General features: G+C 48.2%; 1 protein-coding gene across 1 annotated transcript in view; it reads left to right on the top strand.

Moving 5' to 3' along the window:
- Nucleotides 1-24,362, top strand: part of LOC119162950 (muscle calcium channel subunit alpha-1-like) — a 1,445,695-nt gene that overhangs the window by 750,692 nt on the left and 670,641 nt on the right. The gene's annotated exons all lie outside the window — the stretch shown is intronic.

Raw genomic sequence — 24,362 nt, 5'->3', positions numbered from 1 at the left:
TAGTAGTGTGTGTGCGCTGTTGGGAAACCTGTAGTGGGTGGCCAGTGCGTTGCGATATTCTTGATGGTGGGGTGATGTACGGCATGCGATTGAGTGAACTGTAAAAAAAACTTATGAAAAAGACCAAGGCTGCATATCGTACGATGGTGTAAGAGGAATTCTAGTTTAGATTTTTTCTATTAGGGTGGATATGCTTACGTCATATGAGTAGGATGAATGACTGAATCTTGCTGCGCGATTTTGAAGAGACTGAAGTGCGTTGATGAGGTATTTTTGATGTGGGTCCCAGACTGGTGAAGCATATTCAACTGTAGGCCTGATTAGTTTTATGTACGCTAGTAATCTTACGTCGCGTGGGGCATGACTTAAGTGGCGCCTCAGGAAGCCAAGTGATTGGTTCACCGTTAACAGAATGCTTTTTATATGTGTGCCCCAGGTACGATCAAATGAAATCAAGACTCCTAGGTACTTGAATGATGGGACTGTTTCAATGAGACTAATGGCAATCACTTAAGGAGAAGTAATGGGGCTGTGACTACAGGTAAATGATATATGTTTGCTTTTTTGGATTGAAAGTCATTAGCCACCGGGTAACCACGACTGCAGGTGGTTAAGATTTTGCTGTGATGTATCTGCGTCAGTAATATTGTTAATGGCATGATAAATCATGCAGTTGTCTGCGAACATACGGATGTTACAAGTTACATGAAGGGGTTAGTCATTGATATATACCAGAAAAAGAAGTTGGCCAGAAACAGACACCTAGGGGACACCTGAAGTAACCGGAAGTGGGACGGAGGACTGATCACTGACGCTGACGAATAGCGAACGGTTGACTAAGAACGCTTCAAGCCATTTTAGTAGGTTGGAGTTTAAGTTGAAGAAGGAAAGTTTATGTAACAAGTGTTGGCAAGAAACCTTGTCAAAAGCTTTTTCATAGTCGAGGAAGATAGCGTCAGTTTGTCTGTTACAGTCAAGATCCGTATGAAGGTCGTGAATGAAAAGAGCTAGCTGCGTTTCGCAAGAAAGGCCCTTGCGGAATCCATGCTGTACAGGATCAAAGAAATGATTGGCATCCAAATGGTCTATAATGAGTGAGTAAATGACGTGCTCCAAGATTTTACTTGGCAGACTCGTGAGGGAGATTAGGCTATAATTTAGTGGGTGAAGTCTGTTACCTGCTTTGTAGATGGGAATGACTTTTCCCGCTTTGTATTCATGAGGAAAGCAACCGACTGAAAGCGACTGAGGAAACAACAGACACAAAAAGGACGAGGGTATATCTTTGGTGTTTCTTAACAGTTTTGAGATAACACCATCGATACCGGCAACAAACGAAAGTTTCGGGTTATCAATAACATTTGAAATACCAACTACGCTGAATGTAATGGCCGGCATACTGGATAATATGTTGCTAGACAGTAAAGGTAGAGGAGCTCTAGTATCCTTAGTAAAAACTGATTCGAAGGCATTGTTGAAAGTAGTTGTGCAGTCAGTATCAGACATAATGTTCCCCAAATCATCAGAAAGTGTTAAGGCGCTAACATGACTTGGGTTTGTTACTTGCCAGAATTAATTACTTTGGGTTTTCTCTAAGTATTTTGGGCAAGTCATTGTTAAAAAAGCATGCTTGGCACCACGAACAACAGATAGATACATTTTTTCGGCAGAATAATATTTTTCCCAAGTGTTAGCATTGGTACCCTATTTAGGAGCCCGGAAAAGTCTTTTCTTCTTATTTTCTAAACGCTTTAAGTGATTAGAGAACCACGGCATCTGCCGATTCTCACGGAAGGTAATTTTTGGTATACGTTTCTCTGCTTTGAACCATTTTACTTTTAAATAGCCACCAGTTATCATCAATCGATTGCTCGTGAAATCAAGACTCAGAGTTAGATAGAAAGGCAGCTAATTCGTCATTAATGGCTCGGAAGTTACCTCTATTGTATAGGTTGATTGTTTTGCTACATTATGCACATGGTGGTGCGGAAAATAAAAATGTGGTGTGAAGAACTTTGCTGTCACTGATAGGAGGAAGAAAGGTTAAAGATGATAAGCTGTCTGGGTGGTTAGTATAAGGTGTAAGACGTTCGCACAGTCACGCGAAACACGTGTTGGTTCAGAAACAAGCTGTCAAAGATTAAAGTGTAAACAGGCGTCGATGAAATCTCTGGCCTCAGCGTTAGTTGATGCTCCGGAAGATAAGTTACGCCAGTTGATACCAGGGAAGATAAAGTCGCCGAATAATAGAATATGAGCATTAGGATGCGCAGCTGAAGCCTGGCACAGAACGCTGTTTAACTTGCTAGGAAAATCGGGGCTGTTAACAGAGGGTTGATAACAGACTCCCAGCAGGACAGCCTGTGGGAATGAGCAGAGAAGTAGCCAGGCTATCTCGAGGCCAGCAGGAGGCGCAATTGTTGTGCAAGGTAATTGCTTGCTGAATGCTATAAAAATTGGCCCGCCTCACGTTCCTAGGTGGTCATGACGATGAACTTCGAAGTTTGGTAAGTCTGATAATACCTCAATGTCACTGATGTCGCCCGTGAGCCACGTTTCTGTCATGATGAGTAAATTGCTGCTGGAAGAAGAAACAAGACTTGATATATTTTCACGCTTTGGAAGGAAACTACGGGCGTTAGTGAAAATAACAGATGAAGAAAGATTATTCGCTGTGGCAATGGGACGAGGACTTTGTGAACCTCTGTTGCGCTTTGATTGCTAGTGACTCTCTTTAATGGTATTAAATGATTCATCATATTCATAGCGCTTGGATCCTATGACAAGTGCCTTGAAACGTAGTTTGAAGGGCGTTCCTTTACCTTTGCCGAAAGCAGTGAGATGTTTGCGGGCATTTCCAACAGCTAGTGAAAAATCTTCGCTAATTGCGCAATTACTCCCCTTTAACTTACGACCGCCATCCAGGAATAATGCTTTAGTTTTGTAGAGCCCAAATATAACTATGATGGGGCGGTTACGGCCAGGTGAGTACCGTCCCAGCCGGTGTGCACGCTCTATTTCCTTACCATCAAGGCTTATGTGCATGTGCTCGCGAATCTTATCAATGAATAATTTTTCGAACTACGTGAAGGTTTCAGAAGGGTTGGAATCAGGAATGCCATACAATATTAAAATATTTTACGAGACCGGTTGTCAGCGTCGTCTATGCCGCTCTCGAGAATAGACACGAGGCGACCAGTTACGCCAGTAGCAGCATGCACTGCTTCTAATTCGTTGCGTAAGGGCATGAGTGCCTGGTAGTGTTGCTCAAGTTCCATCATTCACTTATTTAGATCCGTCAGTGTTTTATTAGTACTCATAACTTGATTCTTTAGCCTTTGCACCTCAGTGATTAGTTTGCTTTTCCCAACTGTCAGCTTCTGTAACTAAGCGAGAACATCGCTCATACTAGGCCCTGGATTGGTTTGCACATCTCCTGATAGCAAAAGCAAAGACTGTATGACATGTGTACATTCACCAAACAAAGCAAGGCAGCACTCGGGGCTCGGGAGCTGCACCAAACAGTAATCACAAGATTTCTTATTAAATAGGCTGTATTTTGCACTAACCTGCACGGCGAAAACCAGCGTGTTAGAAAACAGCGTTGTGACTTAGCCACCGAGCCCACAAAGCGGTCGCGATGGTCGCTGCTCCTTTATAGTTGGCGGACTTGACAGTGTCCCTTTTGATGCGGAATCCCACGATAGCTGGAGCATCCAGTAGTAGGGTGTCGATATACGTTCCTCCGGTGAAGCCAGGACAAGCGGAACGGCAATCTGATTTGGGTAGTGGTAGAATGATGGCGCATGCTCCATTGGCGCCATGGTGCATACCATCTGCACAAGAGGCAGCAATGTGTGGCAGAAAGCGGCGGTGATCATCTGCACGGCGAAAACCAGCGTGTTAGAAGACAGCGTTGTGGCGACATGTCAGCGCCTCGACATGTCGCCCCAACATGCCACGACAGTCAGCCCACGACATGTCAGCGCCTCGATACTCTCGACTCGGTTCGTCTACAACAAGACAGTGGCGAACATTATTCTACGACAAACAGACCGCTCCGTGACCTCATAAGAGACATATTACGTGAAGAGTTGCAGAACATGGGTCTCTTACACCTTCCACCGTGTTCTCCACAGTCTACTGAAGCGACATTGCGCGACATTATCAGGGAAGAACTGTCATCTCTGAACTGTTCGGCTCATGTCCAGTCACCCCCGTCTCGGCCAACACGAACCTACGTGCAGGTCGCTGCTACATCTCCCAGCGAAGTAAACACGACGTAGCCGCTGCCATCGTACGCTTCGGTCGCCACCGCTTCTCCCCTCAACTTTCGTTCGGTCTCACCTGACCTTATTCTCTTGGGGCACTCCGCATGGTTTCTACCCTTCCCCCAGGCGCTCATCTCGCCCTGTTTGCTATTACTGCGGGTATCGCGGCCACATTTCTCGTTTCTGCCGCAAGCGCCAGCAAGACGAGCGCCGCGGTTACGACATGCGTGAACGAGATACTTCGTACTATCAAAGTGAAGGCCATTCATCACCTCCACACTGGTCTACCTCTCCGCCCGCATCGAGTGCACTTCGGAACAGCCCGAAATCTAGACGCCATTCACCTTCACCCTTTCGCCGCTCCTCCTCCCCACTTCGGGCTCCCTCATTCGCCACTGCAAATCATTCGGAAAACTAAGTGATGCAGTTTCTGGGGGGAAAACTGCATTCCAAATTAAGACTAATATTCCTCCACCAGGCACGTGCAACATGGTTTCAATGGTAGTGGAAGGAGTTAACGTGGATTTTCTGGTGGACACTAGTGCAGCATTTTCTGTTATGGGTGTTGATTTAGGCCAACGTCTGAAAAAAGTGATGACCCCTTTCAATAGACCCACGTTGGTTTCTGCCCTGGGGCATACTATTCGCCTTTCCGCTTTCTGTATAGCCCGCGTTTTAAATGCGAAGCATTTCTTTATGAACTTCGGCGACTTTGAATGTATCTGTAGTGCCATCACCATCATCAATTTTTCCATCACCGCGCCGCGTCTCTCGCGCAGCTGGCGCGAGCTCGAGCTGCGCGAGAAGGAAAACGAGCTGACACGCCTGGCGTCGCGGACGCTGGTAGTCGACGTGGCTCCGCTTCAGGCCTGCAATAAAGTGGCGAGATCGGCACGGCCCCATCGGCCACCTTCGACGTCATCTCACGTCTCCTCTTCTCTCGCCGCTACATTGGTGACCCGGAGAACACGCCCTTCGCCGAACGGCCCGCTGCCATGTTTCCGCAACTCTGCCCGCCAGTGCCGCCGTTCCAATCGACCTACCCAAAGGTATGGTTTATGCAACTCGACGCCGTTCTTGCGGTGAATGGCGTCACGGGCCAGCTGCTGATGCACGCCATTCTTCTCGACGCCCTACTGGTAGAGTTGCACCAGCCCGCAGCCTTACGATGCCCTCTGCACTGCGGTGCTCGCCCGCAGCGGCAACACATACCGTCCGCTTCCGTTTACCCGCACCAGGCAGGTTTCCCCGGCATCGCAGAGCAAGGTACGAACCGGTCCGCAGCCCTCCATTGACCGCTACCTCGGTGCCCCGGCTTCGACTAATTCTACACCTGATCCGGTCGCAGAAACATCCACTCCTGCACCTGATCACGACCGCGAGGTATAAGACTCCCCCACTGCGACTGACCTTCCCTCCGAGAGGTACATTCCCTGAGAGCCTCCGTGCAGAGCTTCATCACACGTACCTGCTACCGGCACGTTTTCCAAGAAAGCGACGGCACGCGACAACGTGGCCCTCGCCGTTTTCGCGACCACCAGCTCAGACGTCTCGGCCTCCTCCTCGCTGCAGCTGCTGGTCAGCTCCTTGACGGTGCCCCCTGCCGCTCCGCCACCTGCCACTGGTGCCAGCAATGGCCTGCCGGGTGCCTCGCACATTACACTCGCTCCTACCCGGCCAGCAGCCGACCACACTCGGCGTCCCCGCTCCCCGACCCTGTCCCTGTCTCTGTTTCGTGGTCTACGACGGGCCCCAGCGCCGTGCCTTCGCGGAGCCAGAGCCTGCCCTTAATGCTCGCCCGCAATGGCCTCACGTACCAACCGCTTCCAGGGGCCCGCGACTTTGGGGTTGTCACTGCGTCGCAACGTGTGCTACCAACCGTGGCCCCACCAGACTCCATGACGGCCACCTTGCCGCCCGCCTCGGAGCCTGGCACAGGTGACCTTTCACCCGTTATTGACCTCCCGACTTCCTCTCGTCTGGCCACTAGCGACGCGTATCCCGCGTACGAACTGCCTACACCATCTGTCGAGCCAACTGAACTGTCTCCGACCCCTGTCGAGCCAACTGAAGTGCCTACGACATCTGTGGAGCCAACTCAACGGCCTACGACATCTGTTGAGCCAACTGAGCTGCCTACGACGTCTGACCAGCCAACTGAACTGTCTATGACGTCTGTCAAGTCAACCGACCTAACTACAACCACTGTGGAGCCAACTGAAAGCATGGGAACAAGCACTGCCACCAGTCCACCAGCGTCGAATACCTCGACAGTGACTGAGGCGACAACTGAACCCGTCTTTCCTGCACAGCCTCCCGTGACGCCATTTCCCGTGGTCCGCGTATTCGGCACGGCGACGAACGAGTCGCAGCCGTTGCCTGCAGACGGCGTGTGTGACTATACCTTCTACGACGGCCTCTACGACACGGGCCCATTTGACACGCTTTACAGCCCGCACTTTAGTGCACCAGTTGAGCACGTTCTCAGTCACGCGTCGCTTCACAGCGTCACTGAGTACGGCCTCTCTTTCGCCTACAGAAACGCATCACAAGTGGCGCGAGACCTCGAAATTCCAGAGGTGTTTTCTACAATTGAAGACCTCTGGGACCGAGCCATCCGTCATTACGGATTTCTTTCCATCAAGCGCTTACTTCTTCGTCCACTGCGCAACTCTCAGTGTCGCCCACCAGAGACCCACTGGTTCCCGATGGTCACTACACGTTGACAAACTGGACTTGCCAAAGGAACACTTTATGGACTGCCGTTCATGTACATAGCATTTGTCGCCCTCTTTTTTTTTCATATGCCTTCAAATCGCGCAAAGCGCTAGGGGGGGGAGCTCTGTAGTGCCATCACCATCATCATTTTTTCCATCACCGCGCCGCGTCTCTCGCGCAGCTGGCGCGAGCTCGAGCTGCGCGAGAAGGAGAACGAGCTGACACGCCTGGCGTGGCGGACGCTGGTAGTCGACGTGGCTCCGCTTCAGGCCTGCAATAAAGTGGCGAGATCGGCACGGCCCCATCGGCCACCTTCGACGTCATCTCACGTCTCTCCTTCTCTCGCCGCTACATATCTATCTATCTATCGAGCCGCCTACGACTTTTAGCTCTCCTGGCCGTTTCGATAATGGTATCGATACCAAACTTGGCATGGCATAACATGACTGTATGAAGAACATATTTCCTAGTCATAACATGAAAATCGTAATATGTATGTCATGAGTGTCATGATTTCCGTTTTATGGTCCTGCAGCTCTAGCGGTGGTTTCGTTCAAATGGCATGTTGAAAACCTGGTATAGTATGCCATGATTGCATGGCGAACACAAGCGACAGAACCTAACATGAAAATTATAACATATGTATCATGTAACAACATGACTACTTGTCACGCTCATCATGTGCTCGCGGCCGTTTTGCTAGCGTCACATATACCAAATTTAGTATTACAGTACGTCAATATAATACGAAGGTAAGTGACTGGTGCACACATGATAATCGTGAGATGCGTGTCATGTAAGAACATAACTACAAGCCATGCTCATGATGCGCTGGCGGCTGTTTCGCTAGCTTCACTTATACCAAACTTAGTATTACGGGACGTGAATGAATGATAAAGGTATGATACTGGTGTAAACATGATAATCACGACATGCGTGTCATTTAACATCATTACATGCAACACTGATTATGCGCATGCGGTCGTTTCGCTAGTTTCACATATGACAGATTTTGTATTACGTGACGCCAATGGATTACGAAGGTATTTGACTGGTGCAAGCATAATAATCATGAGATGCGTGTCTTGTGATGGACATGACTACAAGCCACAGTCCAGGATCCAATACATTTCGACGTGACGTGGTGCGTGTGCTCGCCGGCGCTCATTTCGTCGCGTCACGCCTGCGTTGGCACGCCAGGCGCTGGTCCTGCCATATACTCGCAGGCGCGCTCCACGCAGCGTTGTCCGGCGTCCCTCCGTCACGAAAACAGAGAGACGCGGTGTTATCTGAGTAACGCACAGGCGCGAAATGCAGCATGTCGCATTTCGCGCCAATTGCCGTCGGGTCGCGCCGACGGACGCTGGTCGCGCCTGGCGTCACACTATAGAGTGCTCGCGTTTTGTTAACGTAGCGTGGCTGTGCTCAGCATGCGCGCGCGTCAACGCTACTTTGGAGTAGCCTTGCCGCGGTGGTCTAGTGGCTAAGGTACTCGGCTGCTGACCCGCAAGTCGCGGGATCGAATCCCGGCTGCGGCGGCTGCATTTCCGATGGAGAAGGAATTGTCGTATGCCCGTGTGCTCAGATTTGGGTCCACGTTAAAGAACCCTAGGTGGTCAAAATTTCCGGAGCCCTCCACTACGGCGCTTCTCCTAATCATATGGTGGTTTTGGGACGGTAAACCCCACATATCAATCAATCAATCTATATAGGAGTATATTGCGCCCTTCATGATGCGCTTGCGGCCGTTTTGTAAGCTCCACATACACCGAATTTGGTGTTACGTGTCGACAGTGGATGACGAAATATATGACAGGTACAAACATGATAATCTTGACACGCATGTCATGTAGAAACATGACAACATACCACGCTCATAGCGGGCTCGCGGCCGTTTCGCTAGCTCTACATATATTAAATTTCGTATCACGTGACGCGAATAGATGACGAAGGTAAACGACACATCTAAACATGATAATCATATAATCATGACACAGAAGTCATGTACGGCATCATTTACTTCCACCTCGTAACGTTATGCTGATTTTAAAGTGGCATATCAACATTTCTCATTCATGCTTCGCATCTCATCGATTCCCACCCTACGTAAAATCTGCCAATTTTTTATTGATTGTATCCGACACCATGTTCAGTTCGCCGTCCTGACTGACTGCTCTCACCAATAAATTTTAGGGTAGGATTTTCTTTCTTCTGCCTCCGCGGCTATTTGCTGTGGTCAACACGTCATCCACCCCTCCGACACGAACTGCATCTCCAACGACGACCCCCAGTGGCCATTTCGTTTGACAGCTGTGGAAAATACGGAGTTACCACCAGGTCAAGAGCAAATTGTATCTATTACATCCAAATACATCGACCATGGTGACGTCTTGGTCTCACCATCATTTAGTTGCATCGGTAACGGCATCAATCTCGCTTCCAGTGTAGTTAGTTTTTTTTAATCGTTCCGCACTTGTCACCACCATGAACACAACATACGAAAAAATTCTACTTCCTCACAACACCACGGTGGCCTGCGTGACGGATCCCGAGCCTGTGTGCGTTTTGCCACTTTGTGCCGTCTCCTCCGATGACAGCTCTAGTGGTGAGCCTGTTTCTTCTTCCGCCTTTATAGCAGCCATAAGCGACGACTTGACACCTTCACAGACGCAACAGCTACTTGCTTTGTTAAAGAAACACGCAAGTTCATTCGATGTTTACTTCTCGACATTGGGCCGCACTACTACCGCAACGCATCGAATCAACACAGCGGAACATCTGCTGTGCGCCACCGACTCTACCGCGTGTCTCCTGTTGAGAGAAAAAATTATCGAACAAAACGTGGCTGACGTGCTCAAACGAGAGGTAATTCGCCCCTCATCTCGCCCTTGGTCGTCGCCTGTGGTTCTGGTTCATAAGAAGGGTGGCTCCGTGCGCTTTTGCGTCGCTTACAGGGCGCTCAACAAAAGCACACGCAAGGATCTGTACCCAATGCCTCGCAGTGACGACGCCCTTGATTCTCTACAAGCCGCGAAATACTTTTCCAGTCTCGACGGGCGTTCCGGGTACTGGCAAATTCCTAGGCACGAAGAGGACAAAAAGAAAACGACATTCGCCACCCCCGACGGGCAATACAAATTCAACGTTATGAATTTCGGGCTCTGCAACGCGCCCGCTACATTTGAGCGCGTGATCGATACCCTGCTCAGCGGCCCCAAATGGAAAACCTGTTTCTGCTACTTGGACGACATCGTCATTTTTTTTGTCGTTTCCTCAGCACCTACAACGTTCGGATGACGTTCTGACGTGTCTAGCCGCCGCTGGTCTCCAACTCAGCAAAAAAATGACGTTTTGCCTCAAAAGCTATCACAGGTTCGGGCCGCGTCGTTACCAAAGACGAAATTCGGCCGGATCTGGAAAAAGTTTCTGTGGTGCTTCGCTTTCTTTGCTCCATAGGGCCGAAGGAGTCGCGAATTTTCGTTAGTCTCGTCTCCCATTTTTGCCGTTATATACGGAACTTAGCATCAATAGCGGCTCCACTGCACCAGCTTCTTGCTTCCGACGTGCCCTTTCGGTGGTCGGAAGAATGTCAAACAGCATTCGACCTGTTAAAGTGTGCCCTCACGTTTGAACCTGTACTCCGCCACTTTGATCAGACCGCACCGACAATCCTGGATACGGACCCTAGCAGCCGCCGTATAGGTGCTGTTCTGCTGCAACGCGGCACCTCTTCACAAGAGAGAGTAGTTGCATATTCCAGTAGAGTACTAAATGCGACCGAAAAGAACTATACCATGACTGGGCAGGAGTTTTTGGCTGTGGTCTGGTCAGTGCAAAAGTTCCGTCCCTATCTCCACGGCCGTCATTTTACGATCTTTACAACCATTACGCCCTGTGCTATCTTTCCACGTTGAATAACTTGTCTGGACGCATGAGTCGGTGGATTCTACGTTTACAGGAGTATAACTTCGATATCACTTACAAGTCAGGTAGCAAACACCAAGATGCCGACGCCCTTTCGTGCTGCCCGCTACCAAATACCCAGCTCAGCATCGGTCAAAGTTCGGTCATCACTTATACTGCAGCACCCGCACTGGCCTCAATAGACCAGCTATTCTCGGGCGGCAAGCGCACATTTCACTCCTGCTAGTTGTCTGATCCGTACTGTAGTTGTGTTATGGACCAGCTCTCAGGAACTTCCCATCCACCTAACGTGCAGCATTGTCGTCGACTCTTGCAATTTAAGCTGCAGAATGGAGTTCTGTACCGTCACACCTACCACCCAGATGGTCAACGCTGGGTTTCCGTGCTACCACGCTCTCTTCGACTTCACGTGCCTAAAGCCTTCCACGACGACTTGACTGCCCGACATCTTGTTATTCAAAAAACTCACGACTGCATTCGAAGTCACTTCTACTGGCCTGGCATTTCTACAAGCATCGCGCGCTCCGTCTGTTTCTGTGTCCTGTGCTAGCGTCGTAAAATCCAGACAACTGCATCGGCCGTGTCTCTGAAGCCAATTCTGTGCCCCGAAATGCCCTTTGAGGTTGTAGGTATTGACCTTTATGGCCTTTTTTTCGTCACATCTACTGGCAAACGATGGGTAGTGACCGCCATAGACCAATTGACACGCTACGCAGAGACGCCTATATCAACTGCCTCTGCTTCGAAAGAAAGTTGCCGACTTCGTTCTGCACGCCATCAGTCTTTGCCATGGCGCCCCTCGTATATTGCTGAGTGACCAAGGAAGGGTGTTCCTGTCAGAAGTTTTAAATGAAGTATAGCGCGCCTCTGGAAGAACACATAAGACAGCTTCAAGCTACCACCCTCAGACGAACAGTCTCACCGAGAGGTTTCACCATACTCTTGCTGATATGATTGCTGTCTACATCAGTCCAGACCACAAAAACTGGGATACTTTTCTGCAATTCCTCACTTTCTCCTACAACACGGCCGTTCAGCGCACCACCGTATATTTGCCATTTCACCTCGTTTATGGACGTTCCCCTACTTTCTCCCTCGATGTTTCCTTTTTCCAGAGTGACGTCAACTCATCTCCGTCTTCCAGCGAGGAATACATTTCAATACTAGCCCGGTGTCGCGAGCGTGCTCGCTTCAACACGGTAGTGCGACAGCAAGATCGAAAAGTCATTTATGACGCATCCCATCGCCTTGTATTCTTCCGACCTGGCGACTAGGCTCTCCTATTCACACCTATTCCTACACCTGGTCTGTGTGACAAGTTTCAACCACACTTCACTGAGCCTTACATAGTTATCGAGCAGACTTCGCCCGTTAATTATCGTGTGACCCCCCTTGTCGTCCCAACAGACCACCGTCACCGCACCACGGTGATCGCGCTCGTGTCTCGCATGAAGCCTTTGAGGCGCCGTTCTCTCTCACATTGACTTGCTACGGCCAGGTTGGCCACTTCGATGTGCGGGGAATTCGTGTGGGTATTCGTCATGCGCTTCTTCTCATATACGCATTATCATAATCATCATCATCCCTCTTGGTCTGTGTCCTCATTTTCACTATGCGCACCACAATCATCATTGGGTGTGTGCGCGCTCTGTCTCCGACTGCCCGTTCGCTGCTGCGCCCTTGGGCTGAATAAACGCTGTCTCAACCGAGACGACATTAAATATACACACACACACACACACACACACACACACATATATATATATATATATATATATATATATATATATATATATATATATATATATATATATATATATATATATATATATATATATATGTATGTATGTATAGGAGCCCCGTATTTTTCAAGGCATAATGCCTTGAAAAAATACGGGGCTCCCGTCGAAACGCCGGCAGAATAAACAGTTGTTATGTAAAAGCGCATCTACTTTCATATTTATAACCTTGCGGCAACCGAAGTTATTCTTCTGTATATATATATATATATATATATATATATATATATATATATATATATATATATCCTCAACTAGAGTTGTGAGCCGGCAAGCCCTAGCGAGCCGAAAGGGGAAAAGAGAACAAAGAAAAAGTGTGTGTTAGCGCTTCGTTTAAAGATACACGCTCGTGTCTTTCTCCTCCGCTGTTCCTGTCTTGTCTTCACGGCTCTTGGTGCGTGACAAACTGGTGGAGGTGCTGGGTAATCTATGCACCGTACCCCTACACATAGCAAGAACTCAAGCGCCGTACCGGTGGTTACTCCTGTGCACCGCGCCAGCAGAAGAATCCGCGGGCAATCCCCTGAGTTTGGACTGCTCGTAAACAACATGGCAGCTCCGACCAGCCCTACTGACACCAACCCAAACGGTACGAACGGCACAACGCCGCTTCATTGCACCTTACTCACACCGCGAACGCCAAATCCCTTTCATGGCACTGCACTTGAGGATGTCGAAAATTGGCTCGTTCATTACGAGTTCGTTGCCGTGCACAACCAGTGAGACGATGCAGACAAACTGCGGCACGTCTATTTCAGTCTTTTGGACGGCGCACGTGTATGGTATGAGAACCGGGCAGGTATTCTTACATCGTGGAAAGACTTTAAATGCCGACTTCTTGGGGGGCCCTCACCGGCGGGAGAGAGCTGAGCGCGGTCTCCTTTTCACTCAGGATTTATCTTGGTCTCAACACATCGATCTCATGTGCAACCGCGCGCTTAAAAAATTAGGCTACCTACAACGCACTTAACGTTCAGCACCTCTCCGCATATGGCTCCTCACTTATAAAACAATGGTTCGTCCAATATTGGAATATACATCTGTTGTGTGGAACCCACACAAAATTTCGGACATCAACAGAATTGAATCTGTTCAGAAGAAAGCTGTACGCTTCATTTATCGTCGCTTTGACAGGTATTTTTCACCAAGTTCCCACCTTCCTATCTTACAGCTTACCAGTCTATCTTCCCGTCGACACGTTGAATGTTTGAAATTTCTTCATACCTTAATTGATTCCCCATGGTTTACTTTACTCAGCAAATATATAGCACACGCTAGACCAACGACCACCCGAAATTACCATGAGTTAAACATGTCTACCTTTGCACATCGTACGATGGCGTTTAAATATAGTTTTTTTGTTCATTCTATTGAATTGTGGAATTCTTTGCCTGGTTACGTTCGATATTTATCACTGGATGAATATTTATTGTATATTACTAACCATTGATGTACAACGCACTTGTTATGCTATTCTATGTATGTATTTGCCTACTTCTGCGATAGCCCTGTGGGGCTGCAGTATGTTGAAATAATTAAATAAATAAATCTGCAGTCCCGCATACAACTGCTGAATGAAGGGGTTGCGATGGATGTCGAGGACATGACGCGTCTTTTCCACCGAGCTGACCCCGGCATGCCAGAAGAAAAAAAGGTACGGTACCTCATGCGCGGGGTGAAAGAACAGCTTTTCGGTGGGCTTGTGCGCACTCCACCCAAGACTGTTTCCGAATTTCTCAGAGAAGCCGTCGCCGTCGAAAGCACTCTTAGGCAGCGGGCCCCGTCGTACGAACGGCACGTCAACGCTTCAACTACGGACTACTTGGGAGCTTTCGGTGGTCAAATAGATTTCTTCCGAGAGATCATACGTTCAGTCGTCCGCGAAGAACTCCAGAAGCTGTCTGTGCCTTCGCAGCCCACTATCTCTTCGTTGTCCAGCGTAGTCTGAGATGAAGTCCAGCATGCCTTAAGAGAACCTCCTTTCATGCGGGATTATCAACCACCCAGTGACTTCCCCCGCATGTCGTGTGCTCAAGCTTTGCGGCAACCTGTTACACCCGCAATCCCGCATCCCACCGTGGCCCCAGCCATGTTGCAGACGGTCCAAGCGGCGCCATATTACAGCGCACCTCGCCTGATTTCGCGGAAATCAGACGTCTGGCGTGCGCCAGATAGACGTCCTCTCTGCTTCCACTGTGGCGAAGCTCGGCATCTTTACCGACACTGTTCTTACCGGCAACTTGGACTACGCGGATTTTCGACGAACTCACCGCCACCCAGGTTCGGTCAGCGGCCCCCTGAAATTGAAGAGTATGTGACTCAGCAGCGCGGAACTTCGTCGTCCTTGCACCAGTCACGCTCCCCATCACCGCGGCGATTTTCTTCTAATCGCCGTACCTATTCGAGCGTGGCGCAGGGTCGGTCACCCAGTCCACGCCGGGAAAACTAACCACAGCGACCTTCGGGGGCGAGGCCGCTCATACTGGACAAGCTCAAGGCCTCCTACCGACGCTTCCGCAAACTTACGATACCCCAACGACGACGACACCAGATGGTTCCGCAAAGATTTCGTTAGACATTCCAGTGCTGCTCGACGGTCGCAAAGTCAGTGCTTTAGTTGACACGGGTGCGGATTTTTCTATAATAAGTGAAAAACAGGCTGCTCTCCTTAAGAAAGTCACGATGCCTTGGAACCTCAGGTCAATTCGTACTGCTGGCGGGCACATCATCACGCCACTCGGCGTTTGCGCAGCACGAATACAGATTCGTAATTCTACCTTTGTTGTCAGCTTGAGCGTTCTCCGTCAGTGTTCTTGAGACCTGATCATTGGCATGGACTTCCTGAGGAAGCATGGTGCTATCATCGACATTCGACAACGCCTCGTCACATTTTCAACAAAAAGCGCCACACCAGAGCATAATCCCAGCCACGATCGAGTATGTCTGCGTGTAATTGACGATGATGTGATGATACCACCGCACTCAAGTGTTATGGTTCGAGTGGCGTGTAATGAATCAGCACACGCTGAAATGGTGGCGGAGAGCAATCGATCCTTACTCTTTTCCCAGGGTATCGGCGTAGCACGAAGCCTAGTAGACCTCCAGGCTGGCCACTGCGAGCTTCTTGTTACAAACTTCAGCTACGAGCGCCGACACCTTTTCACTGGTACTGTCATCGCCTATGCCTATTCAGTAACCAATGTGACTGAGTGTTTTTCTTCCGAGGCAACCGATAATGCCGAAGCACCTCTCCAGTGTGTCGGCGTAAACACAACGCTTTCTGACGAAAACAAACGAAGGCTTAACGACTTGTTGATAGAATTCCACGTCTGTTTTGCTCGTTCATCAAGGATCTGTCAGACATCGATTATCAAACCCCGTATTATCACCTACGGCGACGCGAACCCTATACGGCAACAGCCTTACCGAGTTTCACCAACTGAACGACGCGTGATTCAAAAGCAAGTGAAGGAAATGCTTCAAGATGGTGTAATACAGCCATCAAGCAGCCCTTGGTCATCGCCAGTGGTCCTTGTAAAGAAGAAGGATGGTACACTTCGCTTTTGTGTCGATTATAGGAAGCTGAATAAGGTCACAAAAAAAGACGTGTACCCGTTGCCTCGAGTGGATGATTCTCTTGACAGGCTGAGGCGAGCAAAGTACTTTTCCTCAATCGACTTCAGAAGTGGTTACTCGAAATTGAAGTTGATGAACGTGACCGCGAAAAAAACTGCTTTTGTAACTCCTGACGGTCTGTATGAATTCTGAGTGCTCCCATTCGGTCTCTGTTCTGCTCCGGCCACATTCCAACGAATGATGGATACCGTTCTCGCTGACCTCAAGTGAAAAAGTTGCCTCGTCTATCTAGATGATGTCGTTGTCTTTTCAAAAATGTTTGACGAGCACCTTCATCGCATTCGGCGTGTTTTTGAAGCTATACGATCTGCTGACCTTACCCTCAAGTCTGAGAAGTGCCATTTCGGCTACAAAGAACTGAAGTTCCTGGGTCATGTTGTGAGCGCTGCAGGCGTTCAGCCCGATCCCGAGAAGACTGCCGCTGTTGCCGCTTTTCCAGCTCCGACAGACAAGAAAAGTCTTCGACGATTTCTGGGGCTCTGCGCATACTATCGCCGCTTTATCGAAAACTTCTCTAAGATTGCGGAGCCACTCATCAGACTTACGCGTGACCACACCCCATTTCTGTGGACTGACGAACAAGCGACTGCCTTTGCGCAACTGCAACATCGACTGTCTTCCCCTCTTGTGCTTGGTAATTTCGATGAGGACGCTGACACAGAGGTGCGCACTGACGCAAGAAACATTGGTCTCGGAGCTATCTTGGTGCAAACACAAGATGGGACCGAACGTGTGATCGCCTATGCGAGCCGCACTTTATCACGTGCCGAAACCAACTATTCAACGTCAGAGAAGGAATGTCTCGCGGTAATATGGGCGATTACAAAGTTCAGGCCTTATCTCCATGGGCGCCCATTTAAAGTTGTGACGGATCACCACGCTTTATGTTGGTTGGCTAACCTCCGAGACCCCTCTGGGTGATTAGCACGATGGAGTCTGCGACTTCAGGAGTTTGATGTCACCATCGTATACAAGTCGGGTAGAAAGCATGAAGACGCCGACACGCTATCACGAGCACCTCTAGAATCCGACCATACAGCTGTAGAAGACAACAGTGCCTTCCTGGGGACTCTCAGTGGGGCGGACCTCCTCAGTAAGCAACGAGCGGACCCCGAGTTAAGGCCCATCATTGACCATTTAGAAGGCAGCACCGTGTTGGTTCCTCGACAACTTTCCCGTACGTGGCTGTCATTTTGCTTACGACACGGCATATTATACAAGAAAAACACCGGTACCGGCAGCAGATCTTATCTTCTAGTCGTTTCTCAAGACCTTCGTGATGATATCCTATTAGCCTGCCACGATGAGCCGACATCCGGCCATCTGGGATACTCATGGACGCTCGACAGTGTACGACAGCTAAATTTCTGGCCAAAACGTGCAGTTTGTGTGAAACGGTACGTGAAAGAATGCCGCGAATGTCAGCGTCGCAAGTCACCACCTGTAAAGCCTGCAGGCCTCCTACAACCCATCGACCCACCACGTACGCCGTTTGACCAAGTTGGAATGGACCTTCTTGGACCGTTTCCTTTGTCTCACTCTGGGAACAAGTGGATCATCGTCGCAACTGATTATTTCACGCGTTACGCTGAAACGAAGCCACTGCCACGCAGTTCAGCATCTGAAGTCGCCCAGTTTTTCATGCACCACATAGTGCTTCGTCACGGCGCCCCGTCGGTCATCATCACTGACCGAGGGACAGCGTTTACGGCAAAACTGTTGGACGACATCTTCAAACTCAGTTACACGAACCACCGTAAGACAACTGCATACCACCCCCAGAGTAACGGCTTTACAGAAAGGCTAAACAAAACACTGGCTGACATAATTTCTATGTACGTGGATGTGGAGCATAAAACGTGGGACGAGATCCTGCCATACGTAACGTTTACGTATAACACCGCAACCTAGAAAACGACAAGGTTCGCACCCTTCTGCCTCGTTTACGGTCGAGACGTGCAAACCATGCTAGACGCCATGATTGGTTGTGACATCGACCAGCAGGGGCCGCTAACTCCTGATGTCGAGGATTACATTCAGCGAGCAGAGCAAGCACGTCAACTAGCCCGCGTGCACATAAGATCGCAGCAATGTAAAGACTCCCGAAGGTACAACATTCACCATCCACCAGTTACCTATCAACCTGGCGACCAAGTGTGAGTTTGGACTCCTGTTAGACGGCGAGGTCTCAGCGAGAAAATCCTGAGCAAGTACTTCGGACCCTACAAAGTATTACGGTGGTTGAACGAGGTCAACTACGAAGTCATTCCAGACGGAGGCTCGCCAACGACCCAGCGCCACTCACCACGAACACAGATTGTGCATGTCGTCCGCTTAAAACGTTATTTTACGCAGTAATACTCGCCTTATTGTGCCAGGGCAGCAAACATTTCTTTTTCGTTGTCCGTAGGGTCTCGAACGAACTTTGAACTGTAATAATGTTTTTTTTTTCTTATGACCGACCACAGACATTTTTCATTTTTTTTTGCACCTGCCAATGCCCTGTGCACTATAAGTATTGTTTCTCCCTTTCTTTTTATCCCCTTATGGGCCCTGCTGTCACCTTGTGTATGAGCATCGAGTCGATGCTCTAATGGGAGGAGGAATAATGCCACCTAGAGTTGTGAGCCGGCAAGCCCTAGCGAGCCGAAAGGGGAAAAGAGAACAAAGAAGAATTGTGTGTTAGCGCTTTGTTTAAAGATACACGCTCGTGTCTTTCTGCCCCGCTGTTCCTATATATATATATATATATATATATATATATATATATATATATATATATGTAAATATATATATATATATATATATATATATGTAAATATATATATATATATATATATATATATATATATATATATATATATATATATATATATATATATATATATATATATATATATTGTGAAGAATAAAGGAGCACACTTACGAAAATTTGATAATTGTTTACTCTACGTTTCGGCCGTGGCACGGCCTTCGTCAGGATTAACAGAAATACGAGTATGTGGCCGCTTTTATGGGCAGGCATGAACACGTCAGTACAAAACACGTGCGATCAGCATGTGAGTGTCACAAAAATTCTTTTAAACAGCCGTGACTACACTACAAACCATTAAAATCTAATACAATAGACAAGATTGTGGGCATGTAAAAGACATTTCTAACATTCCCTATTGACGACGAAGATCACGCATGAAAAAAATATAAATATGTGATAACCTTAGAAGAAGTATATTATACGTCAGGGATGCTTCTTTAAATATTTCTCAAAATTTCGGACGTCAGGGCATCGTAGAAAGGCATGACACTTTTCCTACGCATTCGTTAATGCCGGATAACAGACTGTTGAACTTGTGAATCAAGAACGATTCTCGAATTTTGCGATCATGGTGCAATTTAAAGCCAGATTCCAATAGTGTTACCATAATCTTGTCAAACGAATGACCTGGTAGATGACAATGCTTGGACAATGGAAGATGTGGTAAACTGTTTACGTGTGATTTGTGGTTGTTGAAACGGATGCGAAAAGATGTCTTGGTTTGACCGATGTATTGCATGTGGCAGATTGAGCATTCAAGTAAGTAAATGTAAAGTAAGTTTTGCGAGAAGGCATATATATATATATATATCGTAGGTTCGATTCCTGCTTACAGTTGGCAATTTTTTCATCCACTTTTCTTTCTTCTTATTTACATTCCATTAATGTTAATAACTTCCCCTGTACATTCCTTGGCATTACTGTCTGTTATATCTCATTATTATTGTGTTAAAAACACGGAAAAACGAGCCCTTAGGTATACACTTCTTTCCCTTATTTTATATATATATATATATATATATATATATATATATATATATATATGTATATATATATATATATATATATATATAAGCTCATCCTGTGCTGGCCAGTTCTCAGCGTGTGGTGGCCCGAAACGCGTCGAGAACTGGCCAGCAAAGGATGAGAACCGGATGTGGACTTACACCGACATTTGGTTGTGCGCAGTCTGGTTTTGTGCTCAGCGTTCGCCGTGTTTTGTTTCTTCTTTTTTTGTTTTTTTGTTTGTTGCTTTAGTTCTCTCTCACTCTCGCAAACATCTTTCAAGGTGAGAGGGACGCAGCAGCAACGAAGTTTGAACGTCTATGTTAGTATAATTCATCCCCTGACGAAGGGAGGACCCCTCCCGAAACTGTTGGAAAAAAAATATATTTATCCTTGAGCGTTGTCCGTTGTGCCATATCGCATACATTAACGAAGACTAACTGGCCCATATATATATATATATATATATATATATATATATATATATATATATATATATATATATATATATATATATATATATATATATATATATATATATATATACGAGAAGGCGAATATGAAGAAGTTAAAATGGAATAAACACAGTGTATGAGCGAAGGCACGTCTCCCACATCTATTGTCACATGTCTTTCGCATAAGAAATACAAAAGATCACAGAAAATAAATTCACCACCGATCGCGATACTCCTGCCTGATGCGAATTATTAGCGGGGATCTGTAGGTGTTTGATTTTGCGAGAAGGCATATGCTTGGGCGGCACGCACCTCTAGATTGTGGTCTCCGGTGCATCAAGCCTCTGCTCGTTTAGCAGCACAGGTGACAGATGTCACACATTGCTTAGAAAGAACTGGCTGGCACTATTCCGTATATAGGTGCACGGTTTACGTTAACAAGAGAAGGCACAGCTAGAGCAAATACTTTCGTGCAGTTCATTTCACATGGAGGCGCTGCGATCACCACAGTGAGCGGATGTACATCACGTCGGCTCCGCATTATTCGCACGTTTTCGTAGCCAAAATCAACAAGCGTCATCAAAAACTATGTATCAGCAGAACGAGCTCATCCTCAGAAACCAGTGACACAAAGTTCCGGGAGGGCATTTCGATTGTAACAAAAATACAGCCGTTTTTGTGCCAGAAACGCGTAGCAGGAAAGCCGGCCCCAGTCCAATCGGTGCGCTCCCAGCGTTTCCACTGATGCGGCGTCGGCTGCCCAGACTCGCACCTGAAAAACAGCGATGCACCTTTCCTTTGAAAACACGGGGTACCCCTCAGGGAACTGTGTTATAAACACTCCTGTTCAACATAACAATGATGCGCCTCCCAAGCCAACTGGCCCGGCTGGTATGAAGCGAAAAGCCGTATATGCTGATAACACCACTATTTGGACAACGGAGGGTAGCCTCGGAGAAAGACAAGACCACCTTCAGCGGGCGGCATCCATAGTCTAGGCGTATGCCAACGACTGTGGACTCCAGTGTGCTGCAACTAAATCAAGGCTTCTTGATGTCGGAGCTAATCCAAACGATAACACAGGTAAACACATCTTTCTGCCTGGTGGTCCCATCAGAGAGGTGGAGCAGATCCGGATTCGGGGCCTTTTGAATCATCATAGATTCAGACCAGGCTCTACTATGACGAAACTCAAGAGATTAAGCGAGCAAGTAGGGCGCATGATCCACCATGTTGCCAACAAGCGGAGTGGTCTGCGAGACAGGGACGCGCTTCGGCTGGTCCATGCCTTGGTAACTAGCCGGATGTTCTGCTCTGTGTGATACCCCCACATTAACAAGCAAGAACACGAAAGAATTGATGCCATTATCCGCAAGGCTACAAGCAGAGCTCTGGATTTCCCGATGGCTACCTCCAACGCAAACCCCAGGGCGTTGGGTGTGCTCAACTCCTACCAGGAGTTGCGGGAGGCGCATCTCATAAATCCATATACGTGGCTTATGCAGACGCTGCCCGGGAACCGCCTGCTCAACCATTCAAACATTCAACACACTTGCACTCTAGAGGAGGCGGACCATATTCAAAAACTGTGGCGACAAACGCTCTGGGTCTCTCCGCTCCCCACTAACATGGACACGCACACGCACAAAAACAGGCAACAAGCGCGGACCCGGACTCTGAAAGACAACGTTGTTCCCGATCTGGTGTATACTACTTGTATGCTATAGTAGGGCCGACTCTCGAAGGACTTTGCACGGCCGCTGTAGATCACCCGGGAATCACGTAGATGGACTCTCCTTCAGAGAAAAAAATTCAGAGCGGGCTGAGGAAGTAGCGGTAGCACCTGCTGCTGCGTATCACAATTCGAAGACGATAATAACGTATTCAAACAACGAGTGTGCTAACTACTTAGCAGGGAAATATCCCCCTCAGCTGGCCATATTTTAAGACGGGCTGTCGCTGATCCAACACCGAAAAGCACAATTTGGGCTCCTGGGCCGAAGGGTTTACGAGATAACGAGGCCGCTGACGCGGCCGCCTTAGTGCTTACCCACTGTGTTTCTCACCCCAGCTTGTATGACTCGGAGGCCAAACCACTGCTGTGGTTCAGAGAAATTATTTCCTCTTTTAATGACATTCAGCGGCTTGGCTTTTCACTGGCCCTGCGGCGGAATTGAGTAAAGCGTATGAGCGAACCCCAAGGCACCTGCAGACAAGTACTCTACTCTGTCCTGAAATTATCAAACACTTCAACCCGAACACGAAGGGCGGTGCCCACACCGTCGGGAGACCTGTGATATCTTTCACGCGGTGGCGGCATGTGCAAAACCTGCCCCCTTCATCCACCCTTTCCCGAGAGGAATGAAGACTGCCCTCCTCAACTGCTCCTCGCTGGAGTCTCAAGGGACTCTGGCGAGTTGGGTATGAATCGGGACCTCGCCATGTAGTGTCCTGGACTACGGATGCGGACCATGTAGCGGGGTCATGCTTTTGGCCCGCAAACTCTCTTTTTTTTTTCAAAAATAATTGTTTTTATTTCTCTTTATTTCTGTAACCTTGTGTCCGCAGCTGGTTTTCCGTCAAGCCAATTTTTTGAACGATTGGTAATCATTCTCACAATAATGGAAGTCGCCATAAAGGGACAAGCCGTCACAGAGGAAAAAAATGATCAGAGCAAGGGATGGAAAGAGGTGAAAAACAGAAAGTGAAGCCGGCAAGACTCCCATCATGAGAGCGACTCATTGCCAACACGGCCTGTCGAGCGCAACGATGCACCCAGAAAAGGAGGTGGTGGTAGAAATATTTATTACCACTTTATAGCGCGGGGGCTGAGCCCCTCATGGCAAGCGAGTGCTCACTGACAGTGAGGAGGCACCCTTACAAAGAAAAGGAAAGCCCTTGAAGTGCGATTCTCTTCAAGGCGCACGAAATGATCCGGCGCTGATCGAACCCAGAGGAGCTGGTCATGATGTTCTCCCAGTATGACAATGTCACAGCCTGAGGTGGGGGATCAAGCAGGTGGGACATGTGAGGAATATGTGGAGGAAGTCTCCTAGTATGCCGCAAAGTTTGCAGGGGAATCGGTCTGGGTAATGGGCGTTAGCCTCTCCCAAGTTCCGGCAGGTAACTCGGTCCTGTGCTTGCTGCTGCCAGTTTATACCCGCAAACTTCTTATTCTCAACTGCCCACCTAACCTTCTGTCTCCCCCTAACCCGCTTGCCTTATCTGGGAATCCAGTCAGTTACCCTTGATGACTAGCGGTTATCCTCGTCTACGTGTTACATGCCCGGCCCATGTTCATTTCCTTTTCTTGATTTCAATTATGATATCCTTAACCTCCATTTGTTCCCTAATTGACTCTGCTCTCTTCTTGTCTCTTGAGGTTACACCTACCAGTTTTCTTTCTATTGCTCGCTGCGTCATCATCAATTTAAGCTGAACATAGCGTGTATTAGCGCAGTGAATAAAAGAATGGGACGCGACAGAGACGTAGAGACAGGTAGGCGCTACACTTCCAACTGCTTATTTCATGCCAATAACATCCCTTTTTTATACATCCGCGACAAAGCACAACTCATCTTGCACGTGTTCTTAAACCAAGGAGCGTCATTTCCTTTTCTGACTAGGAAATCGATGACAAGCTTACCCACAAACGGCCTAATTCTTCTATAGCCTCGGCTTTTTTTTTGTCTCCCGCGTGAGCCGATCTCTAGAAAGGGCGATAACTATGCAACTATAC

The sequence above is a fragment of the Rhipicephalus microplus genome, unplaced genomic scaffold (genome assembly GCF_043290135.1).
Source record: "Rhipicephalus microplus isolate Deutch F79 unplaced genomic scaffold, USDA_Rmic scaffold_13, whole genome shotgun sequence".
Taxonomy (NCBI): Eukaryota; Metazoa; Arthropoda; class Arachnida; order Ixodida; family Ixodidae; genus Rhipicephalus; species Rhipicephalus microplus.
This window is presented reverse-complemented; position numbering and strand designations above follow the sequence as displayed.